The 27,445-nt window shown below is 41.2% G+C and overlaps 1 protein-coding gene and 1 pseudogene across 6 annotated transcripts in view; one reads left to right on the top strand and one right to left on the bottom strand.

Annotated features, from left to right (window-relative positions):
* axo (axotactin) overlaps positions 1–27,445 on the top strand; it is a 213,166-nt gene that overhangs the window by 53,910 nt on the left and 131,811 nt on the right. The gene's annotated exons all lie outside the window — the stretch shown is intronic.
* LOC135708505 (uncharacterized) overlaps positions 368–27,445 on the bottom strand; it is a 36,887-nt pseudogene continuing 9,809 nt past the window's right edge.

The raw sequence follows: 27,445 nt of genomic DNA, 5'->3' as shown, positions 1-27,445 counted from the left end.
TGCGTGTCTGGTATGACTAAATTTGATGTCAAAATTGACGCTCTTATATATCAATTTCAGAGCACCTAAATTTACATAATTTTTGCGTGTGTACGAAAACTGCTCTGGATATTGTGAAAATCCGCCTATATTAGTTATGGGCAAATCCACACAAATCCCACGGCGCGGCTAATTATTGTTCAACTTACCCGTGCACCTGAACCCAAAATGACCTTTCACCAACTGACAGGAAATGTGTGAGAAAAGTCATGACCTACCTAGTTATTATCCATCTCATATCTTCCCTCTCCTTTGGTATAAAAGTTATAAAAAGTATTTTTAAACAATTATTAATGATAATGAATTACTGAATCTTGATCGCTTCCTGTTACCTCAATCCCAGGTCCCGCAGCATAGTCTTCACCCGGTGCTTGATGATCGGTATGACATCCGCCGAGTGCAACTCGCGTCCTGTAATGATGAACAGTTCTTTGAACTGCTGCGCCCGATGGGTCAGCTTTCTGGCGTGCTCTGTTAGGAAAATCTCTAAACACTGCAGCGCTTCCTCCGAGTGTAGATAGTGCAAATCCAACACGTCCACATTGTTCAGCGTCAGCTTGTGCACCTCCATGATGGCATTCGAGGTCTCACTGCGGTACATATCGATTTTGGTTCGATAAAGCCGGGCAACCTGGACATAGTACTCGGCCACCCAATGGCATTCCGTGCCTTCTCGTGGCATTCGTTTTTCAGTTCCTGGTGGTCCTGGGACATATTGCGGCATTCTTCTGCCGTTTTCAGGTGAAGATTGATGTCGTCTTCGCTGAGAGACGTTGGAGGCGGCGACGTTGAGGACGAAGGAAGTGGTTTCTGTTTTTCGCATTCTGCTCGCTTCATAAGGGCTTTCCGTTCGTCGGCGATTTGGTTTCTCAGCTCTTCCGGAATGGAATTGTTTAGGACGGTTATAGTGTCGCAGAATTTGTGTGCATGTAGGATTTCTGCCAGGACTTTCTCGTCAATGATAGGATACATTTCGGCTAGCTTTTGACGAGTCATATGCGAGGCCAGATCTTGCGGAGCTTGCTAAGCCCAGCCGTTGATTTCACTTCGGTACGCCGTTAGCGCGTACTCCATTTCCATAATGTCGTTCAGGTTGGGGGAGTCCTCGATGGCCATTTTGAACAAAACGGGATACTTTTCCTTCGCTTCCATTTGCTGTGCCAATCGAGCATCTTTTTTTCATAAAATCTTGTTTTCCCCCTGCAGCTGTACATGGAATCCAAGAACGACAAATACAACTGTTCTGCCATTTCGGTAGAAATAAAACCTTTGTTCGTTCATTGGTTAGTTCGTCTAAGAAGATGGCACCCGAGCCATGCTTATCCTTGAAAGTGGCATGTAGCTGGCTTGTCAGATTAGTTCCCAACGTCACTTCCAGCACTTAGGGATCGTTTTGCACATCTTCCGCTTCGTCTTTTCTTTTCGTTGTGTTCCGGAGTGATTTCGAGCTGACGGTAGACCGATCGATTTTATAACCCCCTCCACCACCACCACTACCGGAGGGATAACCGGAAACCACTTGCGTTACCATTGTTTCATGGCAATCACATTCAAACGCGAGTAGGCCGCCAACTGCACCGGCTTCCAAATTAACCGCTGTCTCGAATTCGTATGTCTTTTGCTCTTCTAGCAACAGATTTGCTGTCCATTCACAGTGCCCATTGCAGTTATCGAACAAATCCCACAGATACTGGACCGGAATCTGGAGATAGAGGATGCAAATTTCCGAGAAGCTAGTGTTTTCATTTTTGCATCCTCGTCTGTGCCTGACCAGAGCAATCCGTTTCTTTATCGATTTCTTCTTTTTGCTGGACTTGACTGGCGTCACACCTGTGAAAATCCGTCCTCACTCGTGTTCTCAGAACGGCCGTCCCGGTCGCGTTCTATCCTGTGGCCGTGCCACCACGAGGAGACGATTTTTCGCAAATCCGTCCTAACTCGTTTTCTTAGAACGGCCGTCCCGGTCGCGTTCAAATTTCCAATTTTCCTTGCAAGTGGGTGAGTTGCCCTTTATTACCTATCGGTGGTCTCAAAGATTCCAGGTTCGTCTCCTGGCAGGATCACCAGAAAACGCAGTAGACGCTTCGATTCTTCGCTGATCAATCGTAACTTCATCAGCTCGTATGTAATATCCTACTCCGGAAGATTCTCTAGCATCGTCACAAGCGGGTCGTAGGATTCCGGTAATGTCAACGATATGGCCGAACAAATGTCATTCTCCTCAACAACCTCCTGGCTGGATCGGCGCCATTCGAATCAAGTCTTCGAACTTCCTTCAGGTGTAGCATAGCAATGTGCTTGCTGATAAGTCTGCATTCCTGCTGACTTTTTTGCAAACGTGTCCTCGAGCCGCTTCCACATAGCCTTCACGGTAGTTTTGTCCCGAACACTAGCATTGCCTTCGCTTTACGCTCCATCTCTTGGAATTTCAGCTTGAGCCGCTTCTGCAGGCGCTTCCTTGATGATTGTAATTGTAATTGTAATTTATTTAGTTTACGATACCCTGTCGGTTGTACCCTTTGTCAGGTCAAGGAAAATGCATTTATAACATGTGAGCTTTGGAAGCTAGAGAAAGTACACGTTTTATATTTGATTTAATAACCCCGACGGGCAGCCTTAAAGACGAAGATGGTAGGTTGTTGTTTGATGGCTATCGGCAGGTTATTCCAGGTGAAGGCGCCGTCGACGAGCACACTTTTCCTTTCGGAAGTAGTGTGTCTCGGAACGGTGAAAGATCGAGCTCGATCCATTTGGTCCCTTTGAAGGTGTTGTTGCAGGTATTCAGGTAGGGATCCCAAGTACCCTTGCCGCATGAAACAGCTAATGCAGTTTCGGTAGTTGATTTCTAGTTCGTGTCCTAGGATTCCGTCTCGCACCGCGGTCGTTGATTCTCTGAGCTGCAAGTGATACACGGACCGAACTGCTGCCTTAAAGCACCGATTCAGCCATTCTTTGTGCGCCACCGATAAACCGGGATGATACACGACGTCGCAGTATGTGAAAAATGACATTACGACAGCTTGTATAAACTTCTTCCGTGTTGGTTGTACTATCATTACAACACACATGGGCCGGGACCAACGGCTTTACTTCCCTTCCGAAGGAAGACGTGACCAGAGATTTTTATGCCTAAGAAAAATCCCACCGACCTCGGCTGGGATTGAACCCAGACCCATTGGGGTGTTAGAAAGCAGTCACGCTTCCCACTACACCACCGGCGCCGGCTGGTCCGAGTTAACTGTACATCAACATGGTCCTTGGGACCTGAGATGTATATTTGTAGGTCGTCTGCGTAAAGCTAATATTGACACTTCAAATCCCGTGGCAGGCTATTGATGTACACACTGAACCTTGTGGTGTGCCATCTGTGATTGGATGCTCGGAGGACGATGCACTGTCGAATTTTACCGTTTGGCCACAGACAAACAGACGTAACTCTTCATTGTGTATCTTCGTTCACGCATTTAACGGTTGATTTGAATATTATCAGTTCCGCGAACTACTCGCCGCAGCGCTGGCATCGGATCACTTTGACGTTTCTATACATTATATAGAACTTTTATGCAACATTGTTTGCGAGTTAGCGAGCAAGCTTGTTTTCCGCGAGAGGCCGAGAGATGTCGTTACTGAGGTCCTATGTTTTGAGATACGCTAAGGTGACGACGAAACGATGCAATCAGTTGGACGGCTTCAGATGTAAAGAAAACTTCAGCGCGTAGCTTATAGTTCAGCTTCTGATGGTTTACACAGTTGAAGTCAAGTGAGTAATCTATCAGAACCATAACAGTACATTGATTACCATCAAAGCTACTGTAGATGTCATGGGTTATCTTGATCAGGGCTGTTGTTGTGCTGTAGCGTTTCCTGTACCCAGATTGATTCTTTTCTAGTAGCTGAGGGTCAGCATTGTCGATGTAATGGACAATTTGATCTAGCAAAACCTTATCAAGCGCCTTGGAGATGGTAGGAAGGACGGTGTTAGGTCCGAAGTCGTTCGGTTGTGTAGGGTTCGCTACTTTCGGAATCGGAGTGACGACTCCTTTCTTCCAGATGGCAGGAAACGATTTGGTATCAAGAACTGCATTAAACACATTCGCCATTAGCGGCTAGATGAACGGGAATAGCAACTTTACGAAGGATATTGGAATGCCATCTGCACCTGTCGCGTTGGTTTGAATCTCCGCTATTATTCTGGCAACTTCTGTAGCATCAGTGTGTCGAAAACTGAATTGTCCCCCGCCTTGGTTACTGGTCCCACGTTGTTCGGCTACGGTTTGAAGTTGACGATGACCATCGCAGAAGAAGCAATTGAGTTGTTCTGGTTCGATTTCATCCAAAGGATGTTCTTTTTGCTGCTATTCCCGAGCAGGAACCGATAGCTAATCGATAACAAATGAATATCTTAATGTGGTATGATACCAGATTTTGGTATGCTTGTGGTATAAAACCTTGTTTTGATATTATTCAGTTATCGAAGTATGTTATAAAATATCAAATGAATACCGAAATAACAAAATGTGATCTTTCAGTCTTTAGACAATAACACCTAAAAGAGTTATTGAATTGGTATAAGTAGACCTTCAAAATAACAAACTATGGTATTCTGGCACCTAAAAAAGCGTCTGTTATCCGTTTGTTATTTTTTTTGTATGTTAATTTATTTGATAAGGCTCAACCGAATTAACTTAACAGAGCCGAGGATTCATGGTCACTATACAATACATCTTAAAGCTATAGTCAAAAGGTACAACACAATAAACACTTTATCTTCCGCTATCCAAAAAGCCTCCTCCATCATAACTGGAGCCGCTTCTAGTAGTTTCATTGTATGGCAAATTGTTGTACGCCAACGAGGGTCAGAGCGCGTCCATTGCAGCAATGGACGCAAAACGTGGTCAGCACTCACACACTTATCACGAAACGGTTGCTTTCCAAAGTCGACGACGCATCAACCGAAAGAACTGCTGATGAAGAACAATGAGGAGGACCACACAATGGTTGCTGCCGAGTAAACAGACGATCGCGTGGCACACATCGAGAGTGGCCTGCTTTTGTCGACAGCCGAGTGAACACTGTCGTTTGTTATTGTAATAACTAAATTATTTATTAGTTCGTTATTCGTAGAACATGTTTGAGGTATTATTTTTGGTATTTTACCTATTATGACAGCCTCACTAATACCATATTTAGATCGCCACTTATGCTATTTTCATACCTGAATTTGGTATTACTAAGTTTCCTGCTCGGGTGATGTACCCCCTCGTGCCGTAGATTACTCAATAGTTTTTTCGCAGGGATATCAGATGAGAAATATTGTTCTTCATATCGTTTCTTTGCAACCGAGATAAAGGAAGCAGCTCTGTCACGTTTACGGATGTAGTCGCACCAATGTTCGTCACCTCTTCTGCGGTTCGGATAGCGTGAGTCCCAGGTCCCTTATGTAGATTGCTCGTTCGATTTCCACCGTTATCCATGGTGTTCACTTGTTCTTGACCATAATAACTTTTTCAGGGCCGTGATGATCCATAAGGTTACGCAACTCGGAGGTGAGTAACTTCGCATTGGTGTTGGTATCTCTGGCGCTTCCTGTTTTTTGATTCGAACATCAGATATTAGCAATATTGTCTCGTGGTCAGAAATGCTTTTGGCAATTGCTTTAGCAGCAACGATGGTCTGTGGACAGTCAGTTACCATGAGGTCAATAGTAGTAGCGCTCCTATCCGTAATCCTTGTAGGGAGGACAGAGAGGTTGTAAGCGTCGTAGATACGACTCAGTGCTGCATGATTCCCTATCGGATGTGGCACAGATACATTGAAGTTTGTTTTCTCCTAGCAGGAACAGCCTGTTGAAACCAATCTCCTGTATGTCGAAGAGTAGTTTTACATATTTCCTCGCAAAGTTCTGGTTGCCTACGTTGGGATTGTAGATGACGGCGATTCCAATGATCAGGTTATTCTGGTTTGGACAACAAGAAATTCGAACCTCTGTCCGACAGGAATTTGGTGTAGCTTTTATCCCTGACCGCATCCCAGACGATGAAGGCTTCCAAGTAGGTACTCATGCGAAACTGTCAGGTGTCATAGTTTTGACCAGCAATAATTGTGGAATTGCGTGGCTTGAAAATTCCTTTCGTGAGTCGCCCATAACCTGTTGAGGTTTCTACTACTACGCAGAAAAAAAAACAAGTAATTCTAGTAACGAGGACAAATAGATCTTTTCAGCTTGATGGCTTGAAAGGGAATGAATAAAATTATAGTTTCAACATCTTCATAGACTACTATGGTAACTGACTTCATCCAATGAGTGCTTCGTTTCTCGACATTATGAAATTAGGTTGTTAGTTGAATGCCTAAAAAACAGCAAAACATTTTAACTTCCATCTAAATGATCTAAAAGCTATAAGAGAGAGAGAGGGAGAGAGAGAGAGAGAGAGAGAGAGAGAGAGAGAGAGAGAGAGAGAGAGAGAGAGAGAGAGAGAGAGAGAGAGAGAGAGAGAGAAGAGAGAGAATGTGCTTAGAGGCCACCCCAACTTCCTTGTTAAAAATGTGTCTAACACTTAAACTATTAGAGATATAAATTAAGTTTCTTCAGCAAAGCTACTTCAAACGGTAAGAACAGCATTTCGAATGGGGACTCGATTATGTTTGCGCAATAGGGAGCTCAATGGCCTAGTGGCGACCATTTTTGTCTTCTGAGCCCAAAAATCTCTCCCGTGTTTCCAAGAAGATGCAGAGCTAAACTCGGTCTCCAGTAACAACGTTGGTTGAACCCTTCCTTACTAAAAGCGATTACAAGGCCGGTGCAATTATATATAGGATAAAGTAATGAGTTTCCAAAACTTGTACAGTGCAAATGTTCACCTAAGCTCTCTAGCTTCAATAATTTGGTTCATTGTGTAATTTGGCTTCTTTTGACGTTATTGGAATACAAGTTTAACGTTCTGCAGATTAGGTTAACTTCCATGCCCGTTTGAATGCTACATTGGCTAATTTATGATTTTTTTCTTATCACGTCGAAAATTACTTTCAGATCTTCATTTATCTTTTTAATTTGCATCCTTAGATATGTAGATGAATGGTTGATTTTTCATGTTTCAGTTTCATCCAAACCGCAGAGGATCGTGCAAAATGTTTCTTATTTCCGGAAAACAAACTGCCGTAGAACGGAAACAAAAGTCTTCAGAAAAGTACATCATTTGCAGTATTAAGAATCCCTCAAGCCGGAAAAGAGATGAAAGGAAATCGGATCATCGCATTTCTCATTACCTACATTCCGAAATGAACCTTTCAAAGAGGCCGCCAAATTCTTTTCGCAAACATTCCTTCTTCAAAATGCTTTTAACTGAAAAAGTACTTCATCACTGATGCTCATAATCCGTTTCTCTTCAAACTGATCCTGAACAACAACAACAACAATAACAACATCACAAACAACAACAACAACAAAAGAATAAGAAGAAGCCTTTTCTCCCCCTTATTTCGGGAGACATCTCTTAAGCAATATGGCAAACGTCTCATCTCCATTTACTGAAAAGTTAAAATAAGTACCATTTCCGTGCTGATGTCGTTTTCCCGTCTTCGCCCGTCGACGACAAAAACACAACCAAGGCAAGGACTGAATAGTCGTCGTCAGGGTTTCTCAAAAAAGAAAGAACCAAAGAGGTGCTTCACTCGGTTGTTTTTTTTTTTCGTTTTCGCTTTCTCTTGCTCTTGCTCAAGGCGGGGAATGGGGCGGCAAAAAACTTTCTCCCATCACCACCAGGCTACGAGATTCTATTGTCTCACTGTGTCCCAGTCAACTTTGCGCAACCACAAAATTATTCGCAATTGTTTACGTTTTAGATGATAATTGCAGTGTTTTCCCGAGCGGTTTTATCCCTGCTATTTTTTCGGACTTTCCCAGCTCGGAACAGACGAGACCGCAGAAAAACAGGATGAAGGATAAAGTTTCGGCAATGGCCCGGAGTGGTTTCCCTTTCGAAAATTGAATGGTTGAAAGAAGGTTTAAGCGCAAGGGGGAGGGGCGCGTGTGTGTGTGTGTGTTCGTTATTGAGTGGAAAAACAACTTCTGGCTGCAGGATGATCAGGGTTGAAGTATAGATACACACTTAGAAATACCTTATCTTACACGTGACGGAATCCATCTTTGACATAAAGAATGAGACGTAAACAAACATGTCATGTAAACTTAAGTGCTCCGAGACTGAAAAGTTCGAAAGTACGTTTGATTGAGCTGAATTTCGCATCTTTTATGACTCAATTTTATGTCAAAATTGACGCTCGTATATGTCAGTCTCAGAGCTTCTAAATTTACATCAATTTTTCGAAGTGTGTAGGCTTTCGCTTTACTAAGCACACTAAGCGGGAAACATGGAACTGGTTGAACACATAAATAACCGTTTTGAAAATTGTTGCTACTACTGCTGCCCTGGTTTCGTCCCGTTCCTTCTACAACTGAGCAACAATGCGATTAGAAAGGATTCCAAACTCAAGCCAGGGCGGTGCAGGCGTCGAGTGTGTGTGTGTATCATATAATCCACCCCGAGGCAAACAGTAGCTGAGGTACATTTAGGAACAAGTCGAAGAGTGTATAGTTCACACGAAACTCACCTCACCAGTATTATTGTGCTTTTCCAATGCGGAACCCCCGGTGTTTGATTTACCGGCAAGCTGCAAAGCACAAGAACAACTCTTTCTGAAGTTCACCTGAACCGCGCTACTGTTTGGATTTCGGAAGTGAGAGCATGTGGCAGCCCGGAAGGTTGTTTGCAATTAGACGCAGTTCGAATGCGAAATGAAAACAGTCTCCTTCATTGCTGCACTGCCTCCGGGACTGGGACGTCGCAGCTCATGGATTTGAGAATTTACTGCGGTAATTTCTCTGATCGAAAGCAGCCAGTGCGATTCCTGAGATGGTGAGTGTTTGCCACTAAATGTCTTCAAGATCAACAAGATTTTAATCTACCAATATGCTGACATTTCTCAATAAGCTCTGTTCTGTAAAATCTTTAAGGTTAGAAATTTTCTCGTCTTCATTATTGGTATTTGAAATGTTTGCTCTGCTCAAATAATTTTCGTAACGTTTGACGGTTGAGAAGACACTTAGTGATAAAAACAATGGACGTGCTGATCCTGTCACGGATCGAAAGGTGAAGAGGATATTGAAGGAAAACCCGAATCTCTCTGTTCGAACGGTGGCTCGTAAAATAGGAATGTCACCTGGTTTTGTCCAAAAATCAAAACAACGTTTGGGGCTAAAGTCGTATAAGGTAAAAACAGTTCCAAATCGCAACGACAAACAGAATTTGACAGAAAAACCACGGGCTCTACGTTTGTAATGCGAATATTTGACGAAGTTGTCATGCGTTGTTATGGACGATGCAACTTATGTCTTGGAGGATTTCAAGCAACTTCCACGGCTGGCTTTCTATTCTGCCATTGCCAAAAATGCCACAGCTGAGAAGGCATCGAAATTTTTCCAAAAAATACCTTATTTTGCAAGCAATTTGCACGTGTAAATCTTTCGTCACTGCAGGCACAATCAACAAGGAAATTTACCAGAAAGAGTACCTGCAGAAGCGATTGTTACCCTTCATCAAAAGCCACAAAGAAAAACCCTTTGTTCTAGCCTGATTTGGCATGATGCCATTGATATGATATGTTATGATATGGAACTACCACTCACTGTCGTAAGACAACTGTCGGTAGACTGTGGACTATACTCGCTGTTTGACTTGATCAAATAACCTCTAATTGTACTCAACCTGCCATTGTATGAAGGGAGAAAAACGGTTTGGGTGAATCCGTGGGCAACATCGCCCACGTGCATCCACGAGATAAATTTCCTTCCAACCGGACAACCGGTCAATAAACAAGCCATCCAACAGGAGGATGTCCCAATAAGTGGGAAGAAGAGCCCACCCTCTATTCACGAAATGTTAAACATAGGGAGTTGGCATTTCCACTCTCCCCATCCATTTCACTACAATCATGTGCCCTGGTAGACCGTCCCGTACCCAACAAATGATGTTTCATATAATAAAGGAATGAAAGTTAAAAGAATAATAAAGGAAAGATCTCACCCGATGTTGCAAAGGAATCCATGACATCACTATGATTTCGAAGAGCTCCCATAGTTATGCTGCCACTACGGTGTTATAAACAACACTCTCGCCTTTCGTTGCTCACACAGCAGCGTAAACCTCCATCAACCACAAACCACACTCTAGCTAGAAAAAAGGACTGCGTCCACTTTCCATCACTAATCACTCGCGACACAACGGCTTCAGTTCGCCTGTAGTACACAGTCTGTAAGACCGACAACATAGTAGAAGCATAGAGGTAACTCTAAGACTAGAAGGTCCCGAAGAAACGTGCTCATCTTTCTGGCTCAGCTCTGGTACTCTCTTCGGTCCCAAGCTAATCGATGCACCCCTCGAAACATAGGAAAAACCAATAGCCCCTTATTTTATCTGTCAAACTTTCATAGCGAATCAAAACAAACATTGCGTAGTACTAGAATTTCGACTAGAATGGGGTACGTTAATCGTTTGCTTGGGACCAATAGGCTAGTCAAGTAGTGAGCCAATTTTAAATCGTTAGTTTCGTATTGATTGTTGGTAGAAGCATAGAGGTAACTCTAAGACTAGAAGGTCCCGAAGAAACGTGCTCACCTTTTTGGCTCAGCTCTGGTACTCTCTTCGGTCCCAAGCTAATCGATGCACCCCTCGAAATATAAGAAAATGCACGAACCCTTCATTTTATCTGTCAAACTTTCATAGCGAATCAAAACCAACATAGTGTAGTACTAGAATTTCGAATAGAATGGGGTACAGTAATCGATTTGCTTGGGACCAATACTGCCGATACTCGCATAATTGTCCCATCTTTGCTTGATTTCCTATTCATATGGGACAGTTATGCTTTTATGGGCAGAAGAATAGGCTAGTCAAGTAGTGAGCCAATTTAAAGTCGTTAGTTTCTACCGGTTGGTAGAAGCGATTCGAAGCGATTCGATGCGTTGGCAATAAGCGAAGCGGTTGCGTGAGAGCTCCCTCTATGAGCGTTCTATGGGAATCACCCAAACCTGTCATAGTGAAAGCGATGCAATGGTATGCAGCGTTCAGTAAAGCGACAGAGCTGTTCGTGTTGTGTTTTGATGCCAGCGAACGCAAGTGGACTGTTTATCTTGATTCAAAATCAGATCGAATGTGTTGTGTAAGACCGAAACTTCTCTGAACACAGCAAAACATAAATTTTAATATTACATCCAAGAGGATGCACTTCAATCATGTCGAAAATCTCATGCAATTGTTATGGCCACAAAAATAAACCAATGCAGTAAAAGCAGCGTAATGTCAGTTCATGCACTGTATTAATGATGATCGTTTTGACAAGTAATATTACACCATTAAATCACAGCATTGAAGTGCATCCACTATTAAAATTAATTTTTTGCTGTTTATTTACGAAGATCTTCATACAATCTGAAGAACTTCCCATCTTGCCTTCTATATCGATTGATCAGTTGAACTGCCAACTCTCTTTCGTTGTTCATTACGAAATTAATCGTGCTTGAGGAAGGGAAAAATTCTTCATGGGATGAATCCATGCTGAATTTAAACAAATTTGAACAAATATTTTGCCCTGCGCGAATGTAATGTTTCCAAAAACGCTTTCACTATGTCATAGGTTGCTTTGCTTGCCGCTTCATTTCGCTTTGCCAATTCCTATCGCATCGAATCGCTTCGAATCGCTTCTACTATGTTGTCGGCCTAAGACGCAGCGGCGGCAGCGTCGAAATCAGAACCGACCAGGCTTGCAATTGCTAATTACAGCTAAAATGCTATTTTTCGTAATTATGAAACAATGAGATACTATAATGATAATTTTTATTTGTAAGATGCAAGAAGAGGTGGTAAAGTTTGTGTATGACATATGAAATTTGTCAATTTTGCTTTCAGAAGGTCACAACTAGCGATTAGCTGTAACGATGAGCAACGCGATGAGCAACGCGATGAGCAACGCGATGAGCAACGCGATGAGCAACGCGATGAGCAACGCGATGAGCAACGCGATGAGCAACGCGATGAGCAACGCGATGAGCAACGCGATGAGCAACGCGATGAGCAACGCGATGAGCAACGCGATGAGCAACGCGATGAGCAACGCGATGAGCAACGCGATGAGCAACGCGATGAGCAACGCGATGAGCAACGCGATGAGCAACGCGATGAGCAACGCGATGAGCAACGCGATGAGCAACGCGATGAGCAACGCGATGAGCAACGCGATGAGCAACGCGATGAGCAACGCGATGAGCAACGCGATGAGCAACGCGATGAGCAACGCGATGAGCAACGCGATGAGCAACGCGATGAGCAACGCGATGAGCAACGCGATGAGCAACGCGATGAGCAACGCGATGAGCAACGCGATGAGCAACGCGATGAGCAACGCGATGAGCAACGCGATGAGCAACGCGATGAGCAACGCGATGAGCAACACGATGAGCAACACGATGAGCAACGCGATGAGCAACGCGATGAGCAACGCGATGAGCAACGCGATGAGCAACGCGATGAGCAACGCGATGAGCAACGCGATGAGCAACGCGATGCGCAACGCGATGAGCAACGCGATGAGCAACGCGATGAGCAACGCGATGAGCAACGCGATGAGCAACGCGATGAGCAACGCGATGAGCAACGCGATGAGCAACGCGATGAGCAACGCGATGAGCAACGCGATGAGCAACGCGATGAGCAACGCGATGAGCAACGCGATGAGCAACGCGATGAGCAACGCGATGAGCAACGCGATGAGCAACGCGATGAGCAACGCGATGAGCAACGCGATGAGCAACGCGATGAGCAACGCGATGAGCAACGCGATGAGCAACGCGATGAGCAACGCGATGAGCAACGCGATGAGCAACGCGATGAGCAACGCGATGAGCAACGCGATGAGCAACGCGATGAGCAACGCGATGAGCAACGCGATGAGCAACGCGATGAGCAACGCGATGAGCAACGCGATGAGCAACGCGATGAGCAACGCGATGAGCAACGCGATGAGCAACGCGATGAGCAACGCGATGAGCAACGCGATGAGCAACGCGATGAGCAACGCGATGAGCAACGCGATGAGCAACGCGATGAGCAACGCGATGAGCAACGCGATGAGCAACGCGATGAGCAACGCGATGAGCAACGCGATGAGCAACGCGATGAGCAACGCGATGAGCAACGCGATGAGCAACGCGATGAGCAACGCGATGAGCAACGCGATGAGCAACGCGATGAGCAACGCGATGAGCAACGCGATGAGCAACGCGATGAGCAACGCGATGAGCAACGCGATGAGCAACGCGATGAGCAACGCGATGAACAACGCGATGAACAACGCGATGAGCAACGCGATGAGCAACGCGATTAGCAACGCGATGAGCAACGCGATGAGCAACGCGATGAGCAACGCGATGAGCAACGATAAAATTGACAAATTTCATATGTCATACACAAACTTTACCACCTCTTCTTGCATCTTACAAATAAAAATTATCAATATAGTATCTCATTGTTTCATAATTACGAAAAATAGCATTTTAGCTGTAATGAGCAATTACAAGCCTGCCGACAACTCCAGCGACCGAAAACAAACGCGTCTAATAGCGGACACGGCTCGGGCCACGGCACGCTTCGATTCCATTTCTAAAACACAACCTCAACGCACAAACACGACGACGACAACATTCGACAAGCCCTTTTCGTCGATTATTTGTTCGATTTTGTTCGCTGTGCTGTCATTTTTCCATCAATGAGACTGCAGCACTTGTTTGAAACGATGGGTTATGATCCTCTGGAGAAGTTAATGCTTATATAGGCATGATGTAACCGATTAAAAATATTTTACTTGTCGGTCTGTTAATCGATTAATCGATTATTCGCATGAAAATCGGCCATTACTAGATGAATGTGAAACGTCATAAAAAATGATACAATTTGAAAGCGGCCGGGGCAAATCACAAATAACGTCCCAACGGTAACTGATATAAACACGAGTGCTGACCGGTTTCTAAAGCTGTGATGGAGTGGTACGAAGCAAATCAAATGAATATTGTACCAAAAACCGAAAATCCGCAAAATTGTCCAGAGCTACGTCCAATCGAGATATATTAGGCTCTGATGAAGCGGAAGCTTTCTGGAAAGAAACAAGGAATCAAAGATATCAAACACTTTCATCAAATTTGGTCAAAGACGGCCACCGTGAGGAATCTGTACAAACCCTTATGTTATTTTGAAATCATATCCCATGCATCTGAAATAAACAACTACAATTGAAATATATTGCGAAATTTGTGATTTGTTCAAGTTTTTATGTGTTCGAATTATTGTGGATACAGACCTTATGACCAAATCAAATCGTTTATCCTTCGGATAATTAGTTTTTCTCTTAGCGCCAACAATCACAAAACTGTGTTTAAGTGGATTGAATTCAATTACAGCTTTCTCTCAGTGAGTTTAATCACGGTCCGTAAATTTTAATGCATTCACATTAAGCAAACTATGCTAGCTCAAACACAGTAGTTAACTCCCAGTGAATTTCATCAAACTTTTAAGCATTCTGTTAGAACATTTATTTACAATCGGTTCAGTTTCAGGTAATTCAATCAAAAACTTTCTCTCTCAGTGAATTTAATAATTCTGTCTCTTAGTGAATTTAATCACGTTCTTTGTGTTATAATGCACTTAATCACAAAACTACACTATCAGTGAACTCAATCACAATATTTGGGCCTCTCCTAAATGGATTAAACTTTTTAGCTTCCTATTAGTGAATTTAATCACAGTCGCTAAGTATTTCAAAGAACTCAATCGCTTAATTTTTATCTCAGTGAATTTAAGCACAATATCTGAGTTTCAGCAAATTTAATCACTTTTAGATGTGAGTTTAATCACACTTTTTGTATCTTACTCTATCTTAACTAAACACTTCCTTCTTAACAAATCTCAGTTGAAAATATGACGTTGGTCAGTTCATGTTAGCTTGTTGTTGCATATCTCGTGTCAGCTTTAATTAGTTTGTTATGCTCCTCTTGTAAATTCATAGGTCATCGCAGTTTTTTTTTTTTAGATTTAAAGGAATCCAATCATATAGCAATTCCGGAGTGATTTGAGATTTGGGCGTAATTGCATTTGTAAACAAACACGTCAATCACCGATTTCTCGCGAATAAACGCTCAATCTCGAAAAGTAGTAACACTATGAGGTAGAGAAATGATTCCTCTATCATTTGGTATAGTTTGTTTGTGAGATTGAGCTTTTATTCAAGAGAAATCAGTAATTGACGTGTTTGTTTACAAAAGCAATTACGCCCAAATCTTAAATCACTCCGGAATTATCTTACATACAAGTTCCAAGAAACTTTTAAAATCACTCCTACTAAGAGTTTACGGAATTAATTGCTCTGAAACAATGTATGCATCCTAATATTCAACTAAATTCAACTGATTCAAGTGACACAACTCTCACAACTACATCACATTGCCAAACTCCATCACCGATGTAATTAAGTTCCGATATCTAATTCTACATAACAAGGAACATTTATTCAATTTTTCAATGCTATAAGACGGTCCTGTTCCGAATTCTAGGCGATTAAAATCAGTATTCAATAGAGTACCAGGTTGGAGATTTCATGACAGGCTAGGATCGTTATGACGTTCACTAAACAAGGGTTCACCAAATGACCGAAGTAACTCTACTATCACTTCCTAACTTGAATAGCCTCCTTACACATTCTACATAAAACAAAATAGAATTACAGGAATCTGGATAATATCAGTTATATGTTAAACACTCCACAAACAAGCGATGAACTAAAACCCTCAGTAATTAATCAAAATCCATCAAAATACAATATGGATCCAGTCCAAGGAATACTGCTAAATTGCTAAAGAATGCCTTCCATGTCAAAACTATGTACAGGAACAGAGATACGGTACAGCAAAATCAGTATAATTGACTTTAACACGAAGTCCATGGTTGTAAGTCTCTTAACCCTTATGAGCCCAGCAATGCTTTTTTTTTGCTTTTTCTACACCGTGTCATTCAAATGGGATCTGGATACCCGGGTATCCTGTCGAGCACATAACGGAAAACCAATTAAATCTATATTCTGCATATCGTCAAAGATGGTCGCAATACGACAAACAAATTGGTAGAGTACTTGAAGGTTCCATTCCCAACAAACATTGAACAAGTTGAATAAGAGCCCATTCAGGTAAAAGTTTGCTTATTCAGCTAAAGAATTGCTTGTTTAGCTAAATAATTGCTTATTCAGTTTTTAATCACCTCAAATCGTTTGTTGGGTTATCATCTATGACGATTCAATCACATCGTTTTATTTTTAGTAAATTCAACCACAAGTTTTTCCTCTCAGCAAATTTATTTTCACATGTTCCAAGAGTGGATCATTAGCCTTTCTTTACAAATACTTATTTCAACTCATCCATCAGATGAGGCAATACCCACCTTCTAGTATAATAATGGCCAAAATGTCTGCTTAAGATCAATGCCTTTATTATTCTAACAATTACTTTCATTCACGAACTTATGCTTGCTCTCAACCTTTTTTAGTGTGTAATTCCTAAGTCTTCATTTTAGTGCCAATAAATACTAGGGTGGTTTTTATTATAATTGAAATAGAAAATGTAGCATTATTATATTCAGAAATAAAGGTTGGGCAAAGTTGTAGATCAACTCATTTCACACAGTTTTTATGCAATAAAACATTTTTTTTTTTTCTTGAATTGAACGATAAAGAACAATTTTCCTCAATTTACCTAGGGTGTCTCTAGAAAAAAAGTTTTGGTTGCTATATTTTTTTTTTATTAAAATAACTCAGCAAAATTGTGATCCCACACAACTTTTGAAGACGCAATTTTTACAGCCCAGAACTTGCCGATATATTTTGCCGATCAAGAATTATTTACGTTTTTCTTATGATAATACACCCTTTTTAAATGTTAATATCTCTGTTTGTAACTACCACAAAACTACAATAAAAAATATATTTTGACCACATTTTGAAGAATGTAAATATACACATATCAACAAATGAGAGACAATTTAGATTTCTTAACTTGTATAAAATCAATATGAATTCGTTCATTTTTAAATATATAATTTTGCATCACTTCATTTAAAAAAAGATAAAGACTATGTTTGATAGCAAAACATGCGTCTGAAGCTTCAAAAGTCACTCATGAGTGAATTTCATGAGAAATTTCAATTAAAAGCGATATTCCTGAAAATCTTAGTTTTATGGTATACCTCGATATAACGTTACTGTCACGTTTGACTTCCATCGTCAATATCTCGCTAATAACAATTGAATTATACAAATTAGTATTGCCAATAAATGGAGGATTATCTTATCTGTGATATTAATTTGCTTGTTTGAATGATAATTTGCGTGGAATCCACGATGGAAGTCAAAAATGACAGTTACGTTATATCGAGGTATACCTGTACACCCAAATTTAGTTCTGATAAATTGCTTAATACATAGATTTTTTTAGCTTAAGTTGCTTAAAATTGACGTAAAGACTGACTAAAAGTAAATTAGTACGCCCCTCACACGCCGCTAGCACGCCTCTAGTGTTGGAAATCTAAAATCTTTGACAGTGATTTGTTTCCACTTCTATAGAGAACAGCTGGTGCAAGTTTTATCAAAGTAGTCGATCGCATTCAGAAAAAACGTCAAATGGAACTCAAAAGAAGAAAGAATATTGTGCACAAACACCTGAAAAATCCGGAGTGGTCCGGTTCCATGCTGGTTGAAGTGCTGAAGATGCCGAAAACAACAGTTTGTCTAGTGCTCAAAACCTTCAAGGAAACCCTGAGTGTGAAAAAGGAATCAGCAGACCTACGAAAAAGCTGGAACCAAGAATCGTCAGCTGCGCAGCAAGGTGTTGAGGTGCATAAAAGCCTACCCCGGTCTTTCGATCCGAGATGTGGTCAGAAGGTACAACGTCAACTTTCAAACGGTGCGGAACATCCTTGCCAGGGAAGGATACAAGCCGTACAAAGCCAGTAAACATCCGAACCGGCACACGAAGCAGAATTCCGTGGCCAAAAAGCGTGCAAGGCTCTTGTACGCCCGTGTTTTGACGAAACACAAGGACTTCACTTTGATCGATAACGAAACATACGTCAAACTCGATTTTAAGCAGCTTCCCGGTCAAACGTTTTACATCGCGACTAGACGTGGGGATGTGCTGGGAAGATTCAAGTTCGTGATTGCCGGCAAGTTCGCGAAGAAGGCCATGATTTGGCAAGCGATTTGCAGTTGTGGCCTGAAAACGGAACCATTTGTCACATCCTCGACGATGACATCCCAAGTTTACATCGATGAATGCCTGAAAAAGTGTGTATTGCCGTTCATCCGCAAGCATAGCGTCAAAGTCATCTTTTAGTCCGATTTGGTCAGCTACCACTACTCCAAGGTGGTTCTGGAGTGGTATGCTGCCAACAAGATCGATTTTGTACCCAAGCTAATGAATCGTCCGAATTGCCCGGAATTTCGACCAATCGAAAAATACTGGGCAATTTCAAAGTAGTGAATTTGACGAAGCGGCGGGGCAGTCAAGGATATCCAGAAAATACGGGCAAAATGGAAGAAATACACTGATTCCGTGTCCGTTTCCACTGTGCGGGGCTGATGGGCTCCATCAGGCGGAAGGTTCGAGATTTCATTTGAACTGGTGAAATTTAACCATCTAATGCTGCAACTTTGAAGTTTTAATAAAAGTACTGTAAAGCAACCATTAATGAACTTTTTTAACTTATTGAATCCCGAATTACAGGTCTTTTTGTGAGTACCAATTTACTTTTAGTCAGCCTTTAGCTTCAATTTTGCTGAGAAACATACGTCTCCATTTTCAAAAATATGAAAGTTTATTTTTAAATATCAGTTAGTTTGAGGACCACGGTAATGTTAACATAATTAAAGAAAAACAAAAACTTCACCAAAGACATCAAACGTCTAAGTTTGAAACCAACACAGTTGGAAAAAGTAGTGTAAATTTCTGTCACTATGATGCACATAAATGGAGCGGCACATATCATACAATTTCATATTACAGATCGTGTAAATTTATGAGTCATTTAATGAAATATTCTGAATATTGTATGCAACCATCCATCTTTGTAAGCAATATTTCTCGCAAGTTGATAGTTTACGTAAAAAGGAAGTTCACATGCTTCAATTTTAGCATGCATGGCTATTTACATCAACATTAAAATTCATAGTTTTTTGGTGTGAAGTAATACCACATTTTTTAATATGTCTTTAAAAAGGCTCTCTGAAAACCATCTTTTGCGTGTAATTTTTTTAATTTAAATTTCTCATCAAAGTCATCTTGAAGAAACTTTTAAGGCTTCATGAAACGCGTGTTTTGTTACGGAAACTTTGCCTTTATATCTTTTAATAAAGAAGTTATACCTAACTGTAATCAGCTCCAAAAAAAAACATAGGATAAACGCTCCTATAGTTGCGGTACGTTAGCAGCGTTAAGTTCCTATAGTTGTGTATTGAGTCTCCATGCACAACTATAGGAACCTAACGCTTCTAACGTACCGCAACTAAAAGAGCATTTCCCCTAGTCCAATTGATTTAATAGTTTTAAAAATAAATCCTACCGTGCCTTAACCGACTAGGCTATCTGAGGCCTAAAAAACAGATCTAGATACCCTATAATCGAAGGGTAAATAATAAAACCCACTTCCTTATACTTCCGTGCAGTAAAACGTAAAACCTATTAGCACAATTGACCACCAAAGCGTAGTAACAGCACTCGAGAATTGCTGATAATCCAATCGCAAAACCCACCATCACCCGGCATTCGATTAAACGTATCACTGAGCATCGCAGATTAAAACGACATTTCGAATTTTCTCAATCCCCTCTCGGAAAGAAAATTGCCCTCGTCCACCTCCCGGTGCCTACCCAAGGCCAATTCCACTCTAGCTCTATGCCGCTCTGCTCTGAATCCCCAGGAGATGGCTGTGTTTTAATCTAGACTATCCATTCCATTTGGCTCTTACACCAAAGTGTGACACTGGAGCTAAAGATGGAAGGGGGAAAGTGTGATTGTACTGGTTGGCATTTTATTTCCTACGATTCGGTTGCCGGTTTCACCTTTCGTTCCTTTGCTAAAATCGGATGGCTTTCACTCCGTTCTCTGTATTGTGGTTGGAATTGAAGTTTAATTAAATGAAATCGTGTTTGGAAAAATTGGTTTATATAAATTTGGTTTACTCCTTGCGGGAACGGTGAGGTTGTGGATTTTCGAACTGTGTTCAATCCTGTGGAATGTAAACATTGAACCATCAGCGAATTATTTGAAACTGTCGAACTTTGAACCTTGCCACAGAACAAACAAGTCAACGAGTTAGTTCACTGACGACCCCTATTCAAGCGGAGATCACACCAAAGAGCATTCGCTTTTCTCGATTATCCCATCGTGACGAAACGGGAAAACCACATACGGAAGGGGTTCCGACCCTAGGGACGACAACAAGTGGAAAGTTGAAAAACCGTGAAACTATCACAGAGTACACCTACATACAGGAATACAGTCATACGATTTTCCATCCTTCGTCAGAAGAAGAACATTGCCCACATGGGAGAGCAATGTGAAAAGCCTTCCGAGAATTTACATTCGTTCGTTTGGTCGTTCGTACCACACAGCCCACACAAAAGCTCCCTTTGGTTTAAGCTTATCCGTTTGATTATCCTATTTGGTACCTCTCAGCCACCGCCGTCGGAATCCATTTGCTTCGAAACCATCCGAAACCAAACAACGACCACGCGTTGATTGCAATTGTGTGACTTCTACTCCTGGTCTCCGAGCGGACTGTTTAGTCTGCACGTGTAGGTACATGGACTAGCTAGGATCTAAGAGCTGTGTCGGTCGTTTGCTTGAAGGATAAGTCTTGAACAAATCGAACCAGCACGAGAAAGAAAAACACAATTTGATAAGTGATCTTGCGACCATGGAGACGGTTTTGAAGGAATCTTATTGATTTGTGAATTGCAATTTATCGACAATTTTTTTTTTAAATAAGAAGAATGGCTATCAATAGTATTTCTCCGTATAAATCTTCGAGTGTTTTCGAAAAACTAGGTTTCAATAGATTGTTTGATAAAAAGACTAAAAAAAGACTGACACTCACCTTGCTGCAAAAAGTATTTCAACATGATGATACCCCGTTTGGAATACGGACGTTTGACATATGGACATTTGGTTGAATAGATATGTAACAGAGCAGTGCGACACGTCAATTTGGCGAGAACAATTTTGAATCGTTAATACAAGATAGAGCTGGAATAAGGGCGTAACAGCTTTTGTAAACACTGACTTCTCTCGATGATTTCTAGAAACTCAAGGCTCGCCTTCTTCTCCTTCGCATTTCAAGGTTATTGCGTATGGCATTATTAGCTTATTGCGTGCTCTCAACTTAGTGTTCTAGATGCACTTCCACAGTTATTAATTGAGAGCTTTCGATGCCTGTACCATTTTGGCATTAGAATAATTGTGTGGCAGGTACAATCATACTCTATGCCCAGGGAAGTCAAGAAATTTTCCAACCCGAAAAATTCCTAGACCGGACCGGGAATCGAACCCAGCCACCTCCAGCATGGTCTTACTTTGTAGCTGCGCCTTTACCGACTGAGCTAAGGAAGGCTCGCCTAAGCAAATCAATATCACCATCAGGTAGGGGAAGACTACTTCTACCCGATGGTTGTGTTGGTTTGCGAGAGCGCGCTTTGAATTCCTAGAAATCATCAAGAGAAGTCATTGTTTACAAAAGCTGTTACGCCCTAATTCCAGCTCTATCTAGAATAAAGAGTGGAGTAGACCTGTGCGCCGCCACCGGCACTTTTTCACACGCCGTCGCCCCCGACAATTTTGAGTCGCGCACCACCGTGGTACTTTTGATACGTCACCGGTATAATTTGGATACGCTGACCCTTTCAAATTTTGGAAGACGTGTTTCTCGGCAACCACTGCACAAAATTATACCCAAAAAGGGCCACATTATTAGTATTAATACCATCAACCAGGGTTTACGAATCTTTCAACTAGTAGTGGAGATATGGGAAGAACATGTTTTGGCCAGTATTCATCCAGATACTAGAAGTGGCATAATAAATTACAAGAGAATTCTAATACAAGATTACCCAAGTAACATTGCATGTGTTATCGAGGTTTTAAATCATTATATAAGTTTTAATCATGGTCAACATAACCCTCATAAAGCAAAAATTGTTACTTAGGTTATGAAGCCATACACACTTAAACAGAGACCCTGAGTTCGGTAAAAAAAATTACCGTCTTAGATCGGTAATGCTAAAAATTACAGATGTTTCGGTATTTTCTCGCTTTATTGCTGAAAACTGTAAATGAAATGACCGAATTTCGGTAATTTCATTTTAATTTACCGAAAACGGTAACCATTTTTACCGGCAGGTCTGTAAATCAGCCTCATGACTGACTTCGGTGAAATATTTTACTGAATTTTCGGTAAACAAAGCGTTCCATTACTGAGTTCGGTAATGGTCTAGGTAAACGTCAAATCCACCATATTGTTATTTTGGAGGCGAACCAGCCCCAGGCTGAAAACCTCCCTAATAAAGATAAATTAATTAATTAATTATTGTTATTTTCGATCGACTTTAAAAGCGTTCGTGCTTGTGAAAAATAAGAAGGTGAAATTATAGAAGCTGTTATTCAACACCAAAATGAGTGAATCGTAGATATTTTCCATAAATAATTAATTTTCGTTATCTAAATAAATAGCGATTACAGATGGCCGATGTTGTTGCTTGTTTTTTCTGTCGGTCCAAGTTCCATTCCCGTTGGCGACGATCTGAAAACAGCATTTGGAATATTCTTCCAAAGCTTCCTTGTTTTCAGTGTAGTGCCGAATCCTTCCGACAAAAACTTGGTTTTGTTCATTGGTGGTGCAATTTGCAACACTAACTTATTGATCACGACAACAGCCAAATTTTTGCATGGGTTGCAGTGACCGCCACCATGAAACAATATTAAAGAAAATTACAGTTGAGTCGGTTACCTTTTTAGAAAATTACAAATCTCTCGGTAATTTTCGATTTGCATATCGTCCTCAAAATTACAGTTCTCCGGTAAAGTCGACTACAAATCAAGCAATGCACATCGGTAAACGTTACCGATCGTTCGGTAAATTTGACAGCAAATTTTGCTGATCCAGTTTACAGATTTTTCGGTAATGTTCTCGATTACCGAAAACATTACCGACCGTTCAGCTGTTGAGAATTCGGTAAATGAATTACCGAAGTCGGTGATTTTTTCTAAGTGTGTAATGAGTTATCAGGACTAGGGGTACCTGGGCTAACATGCACCGTTGGGGCAAGATGAACTTCCTCCGTTTTATGATATGACTGTAGCTAGACAACTGTCGGTAGACTGTGGGCTATACTCGCTGTTCGATTTGATCAACTTTAATAACCTCTAATTGTACTCAACCTGCCATTGTATGAAGGCCCAAAAACGGTTTGGGTGAATCCGTGGGCAAAATCGCCCACGTGCATCTACGAGATAAATTAGAATCTCCTTCCAACAACAGGATCATAGGACCGGTCAAAAACCAGGCTATCCAACAGGAGGATGTCCCAATAAGTGGGAAGAAGAGCCCGCCCTCTATTCATGAAATGTTAAAGACAGGGAGTTGGCCTTTCCACTATCCCCATCCATTTCGCTTCAATCAGGTGCCGTGGTGTACCGCCCCGTAATAATGGAATGAAAGTAAAGCGAAAAAAGAGAAAAATATAGGAAATATCTCATCCGATATGCTGTAATGACATCACGCTGATTTCGAAGAGCTCCCACAGATATACCATAGAGGTAACTCTAAGACTAGAAGGTCCCGATGTAACGTGCTCAACTTTTTGGCTCTGCTCTGGTACTCTCTTCGGTCCCAAGCTAATCGATTCACCCCTCGAAACATAGGAAAAACCAATAACCACTCATTTTACCTGTCAAACTTTCATAGCGAATCAAAACAAACATTGCGTAGTACTTGAATTTTGACTAGAATGGGGTACGTTAATCGTTTGCTTGGAACCAATAGGCTAGTCAAGTATAGAGCCAATTTAAAATCGTTAGCTATTAGTTATTAGTTATTAGTTATAACCAAATTATGATCGCACACGGGCTGGACACTTTTTACGTTGTGTTTACGGAGAACTATATATTTATTGTTTGTTTTTACATACAAGTACAGCACATTACAGTAGATACATGATAAAAGTGACAATTATAGGTGGACAAGTGGTGACATCTATGGACAGGTTCAATAACTGTGTTATGCTTAGGGTAAAGGCGGTAATCGTTGCTTGCACGAACATACCGGCCCGCCAAAACCAACGGTTTTAATTTAATTCGATGGCTAGCCTTCTATAATATGCTGGTGATTACTATCGGCAATGTATGTATTCTTTAGAAGATGTAATGAAAATACAAGTGACTCGCTTCTTATTGGTAACTGAAGAAGAAACAGTGCACTGTTGTTTGTTGCAAACATGCAGTCTGGTGGATATCCAACGTAAGCACTTGTCCGATGAATGACCATCCGCTTCCAGGCAAATACTGAGCCGTTTGCAGCAGTACCAGAGGATTAGCTGGATCCGAGCGGGATGCTCTGCTAGATGGCTACTTGAAAAGCCACACCATCGTAGCCGGTAGTGTAGTTGAATTTTCCATTGCACTGGTGTTGAGAGCAACAAATATTTCACGTCACTTGTAAAACGGTTCGCGCTATCCTGGTCTTGCTAACGCTAATATACGCTACTTCTTCAACCGGTCAACAGCACTCTCGCCTTTCCTTACTGACACAGCAGTGAAAAATCTCCTTCAACCACGAAACACACCCTAGCTAGAGTCGGTGTTTAATGAGTCACACCAAGAGTGAAGCCAACTCTACCTATTGAACTGTCAAACTGGCTACCTTTCGTGCAAAGTAAACAACCATTACGAGGCTATGAAAGGTCCACGTATTGCAATAAAATATAAAATATAATCGAAGAAGTGATCATAAACACGCAGAGAGTATTAAATTTTCATGGGATACCTTTGATAATGATCAGTAATGAGAATTTCTACTATTTTTTGTTAAGATAATTTGACATAGGCACTGATATAATGACTTCCTACAGTCGCTATTTTTTTTTCTCGCTAGAAGTCATTTGAAGTTGATGTAGAAGTCCTCTGTTGCCAAGTGAAAAGAAAGGGAATCTTTCGAAAACCGTGATGCGAATTCAATGTTTTTCTCTTGGTGTGTCTCATTATACACCGACTCTAACCCTAGCTACTCCAAGTAGAGGGATCTCAGCAGGACTGCGTCCACTTTCCATCACCAATAACTCGCGAAACATCGGCTTTAGTTCACCAGTACACAGTCTGTAAGATGCAGCGCCAGGTCCTCACCGGCCGAATCAACTCGCGACCAACGCTGAAATCAAAACCGACAACTCCATCGACTGAAAACAAAAATAACACGGCACACTTCGATTGCATTTCTGAAACACAACCTCAACGAACAAACACGACGACGACAGCATTCGACAAGTGCCTTTCGTCCGGGAGGCGGAACGCCAGTACGCAGCAATCAAGGGAAGAAAAATGCACACACACACAGCGCACGGCACGAGGTGAACTGCTAACATTGAAAGCCAAACGCGAAATCAATATGCACTTTCTTCGTTTTAAGCCTAAAATACATTTTTACAACAAGGTAGTTACCCTGCAGGTAAAACCTATCTATCTCTATATATCATATAACCCAGTATCAATTTAACAGTTCTATGTTATCAGATAATGTAAATAAAAACAAAAACCAGTTTGCATTGGCTATAGTTAAGTTTGTCCTCCATATTGTTAAGATTTTTTAGCGATTCAAACATTATTAAGCGTCGCCCATTTGACTGAGCCTAGAGCAACATCTTTCTGTAGGGGGAGCGACACTAATGTGGATACATTTTTCACTCTAGTCCAGCGCAGCGTTGCCAGATATACCGATTTATCGGTATTTATACTGATTTCCGAACTAGATACCGATATACAGATAAGGTTCCTAAGAATACCGATTTTTTAGGTGTTATACCGATTTATACCGATTTTTTAAATAATCAAAATGATTATTGTCTGCCTGCGCTCAGAATTTCGAAGAAAATTATCGTGTGAGTACCTTTTTGAATACCTCCAATTTTTTAAGTCTTTAAAATTCTAAAAAAAATCATCTTCATCTTATGGATACTCATTCGATTAATGTTTCAATTTAATCGCCGTTTTTGGTAACCCATGAATTGATAAACAGTCGATGGCTCTTTCTGGTAATTTCTGGGGAATCAGGAAATACTTTTTAAATATTATTTAACATCCTAAATTTTCTTCCAACTTTCCCCTGGAATTTTCTTTTGACGATTCCTCTCGGAAACTTATTTCGACTTCCCTTGGAAGCTTCTTCAGCCTTCGCTCGAACGATTCTTCCCGAAACTTCAGGGATGCTTCTAAATTTTGATTGCGGATCCACATTAGCTGCAGGAACTTTTAAAAAGTTCGGAAACTTCAGAAAACACCGGAGGCGAACCAGCCTCTGGCTGAAAGCCTTCATAATAAAGAAAACTAACTAATTTCAGAAAAGTCCAGACTTTTAAGTAAGTTTCGATAAATTAGAGAATGTTTCAATAACTTCTGTTAAAATTCTAAAACCCGGTCCAGCGAACTTCAGTGAACTTCACAAGTTCAAAGAACGTCTGGAAAATTTAATGGTTTTCGGGACAGTTTGATTAGTTTCAGGAGTATTTAGAGAACTTTAGCTCCGAGAACATCAGTACAATCAGATCAGATCAATAAATTTCAAGGAATTCGCTGAAATTTTAAAGGAGTTACGAGAAACTTAGGTAATTTCCAAAAACTTCAGCAATGTTCCGAGGGGCTCATGCAAATTTAAGAAACGTAAGGGAAGTTACACGAACATTAGCACATGGTGAGAATATTTTATGGGAAGTTCCGTGCTTATTAATGGCAGTGTCGATAACTTTTAAAAATTAGAAAAATCGGGAAGATCAGAGAATTCCAATGCTGATGTTACAATAAATTCAAGAAAATTGTGAGAGCGCTAAAGTAATTTCGGAATCTTCTAGAAAGTCTAGATACTTTCAAAGTTGATTAGAGATATTCCGGTTTTCTCATTATAATCAGTGAAGTTCCAAGTATTTCAAAGATGATCAGAGTACTCCAAAACAGCTCGAGGACATACGGAATATTCCTAAGTACATTTCAGGAATGTTCCAA

This window comes from Ochlerotatus camptorhynchus, unplaced genomic scaffold (genome assembly GCF_037179485.1).
Source record: "Ochlerotatus camptorhynchus isolate MF236.1 unplaced genomic scaffold, CSIRO-AGI_Acam_v1.1 ptg000330l, whole genome shotgun sequence".
In the NCBI taxonomy this organism is placed as follows: Eukaryota; Metazoa; Arthropoda; class Insecta; order Diptera; family Culicidae; genus Ochlerotatus; species Ochlerotatus camptorhynchus.
This window is presented reverse-complemented; position numbering and strand designations above follow the sequence as displayed.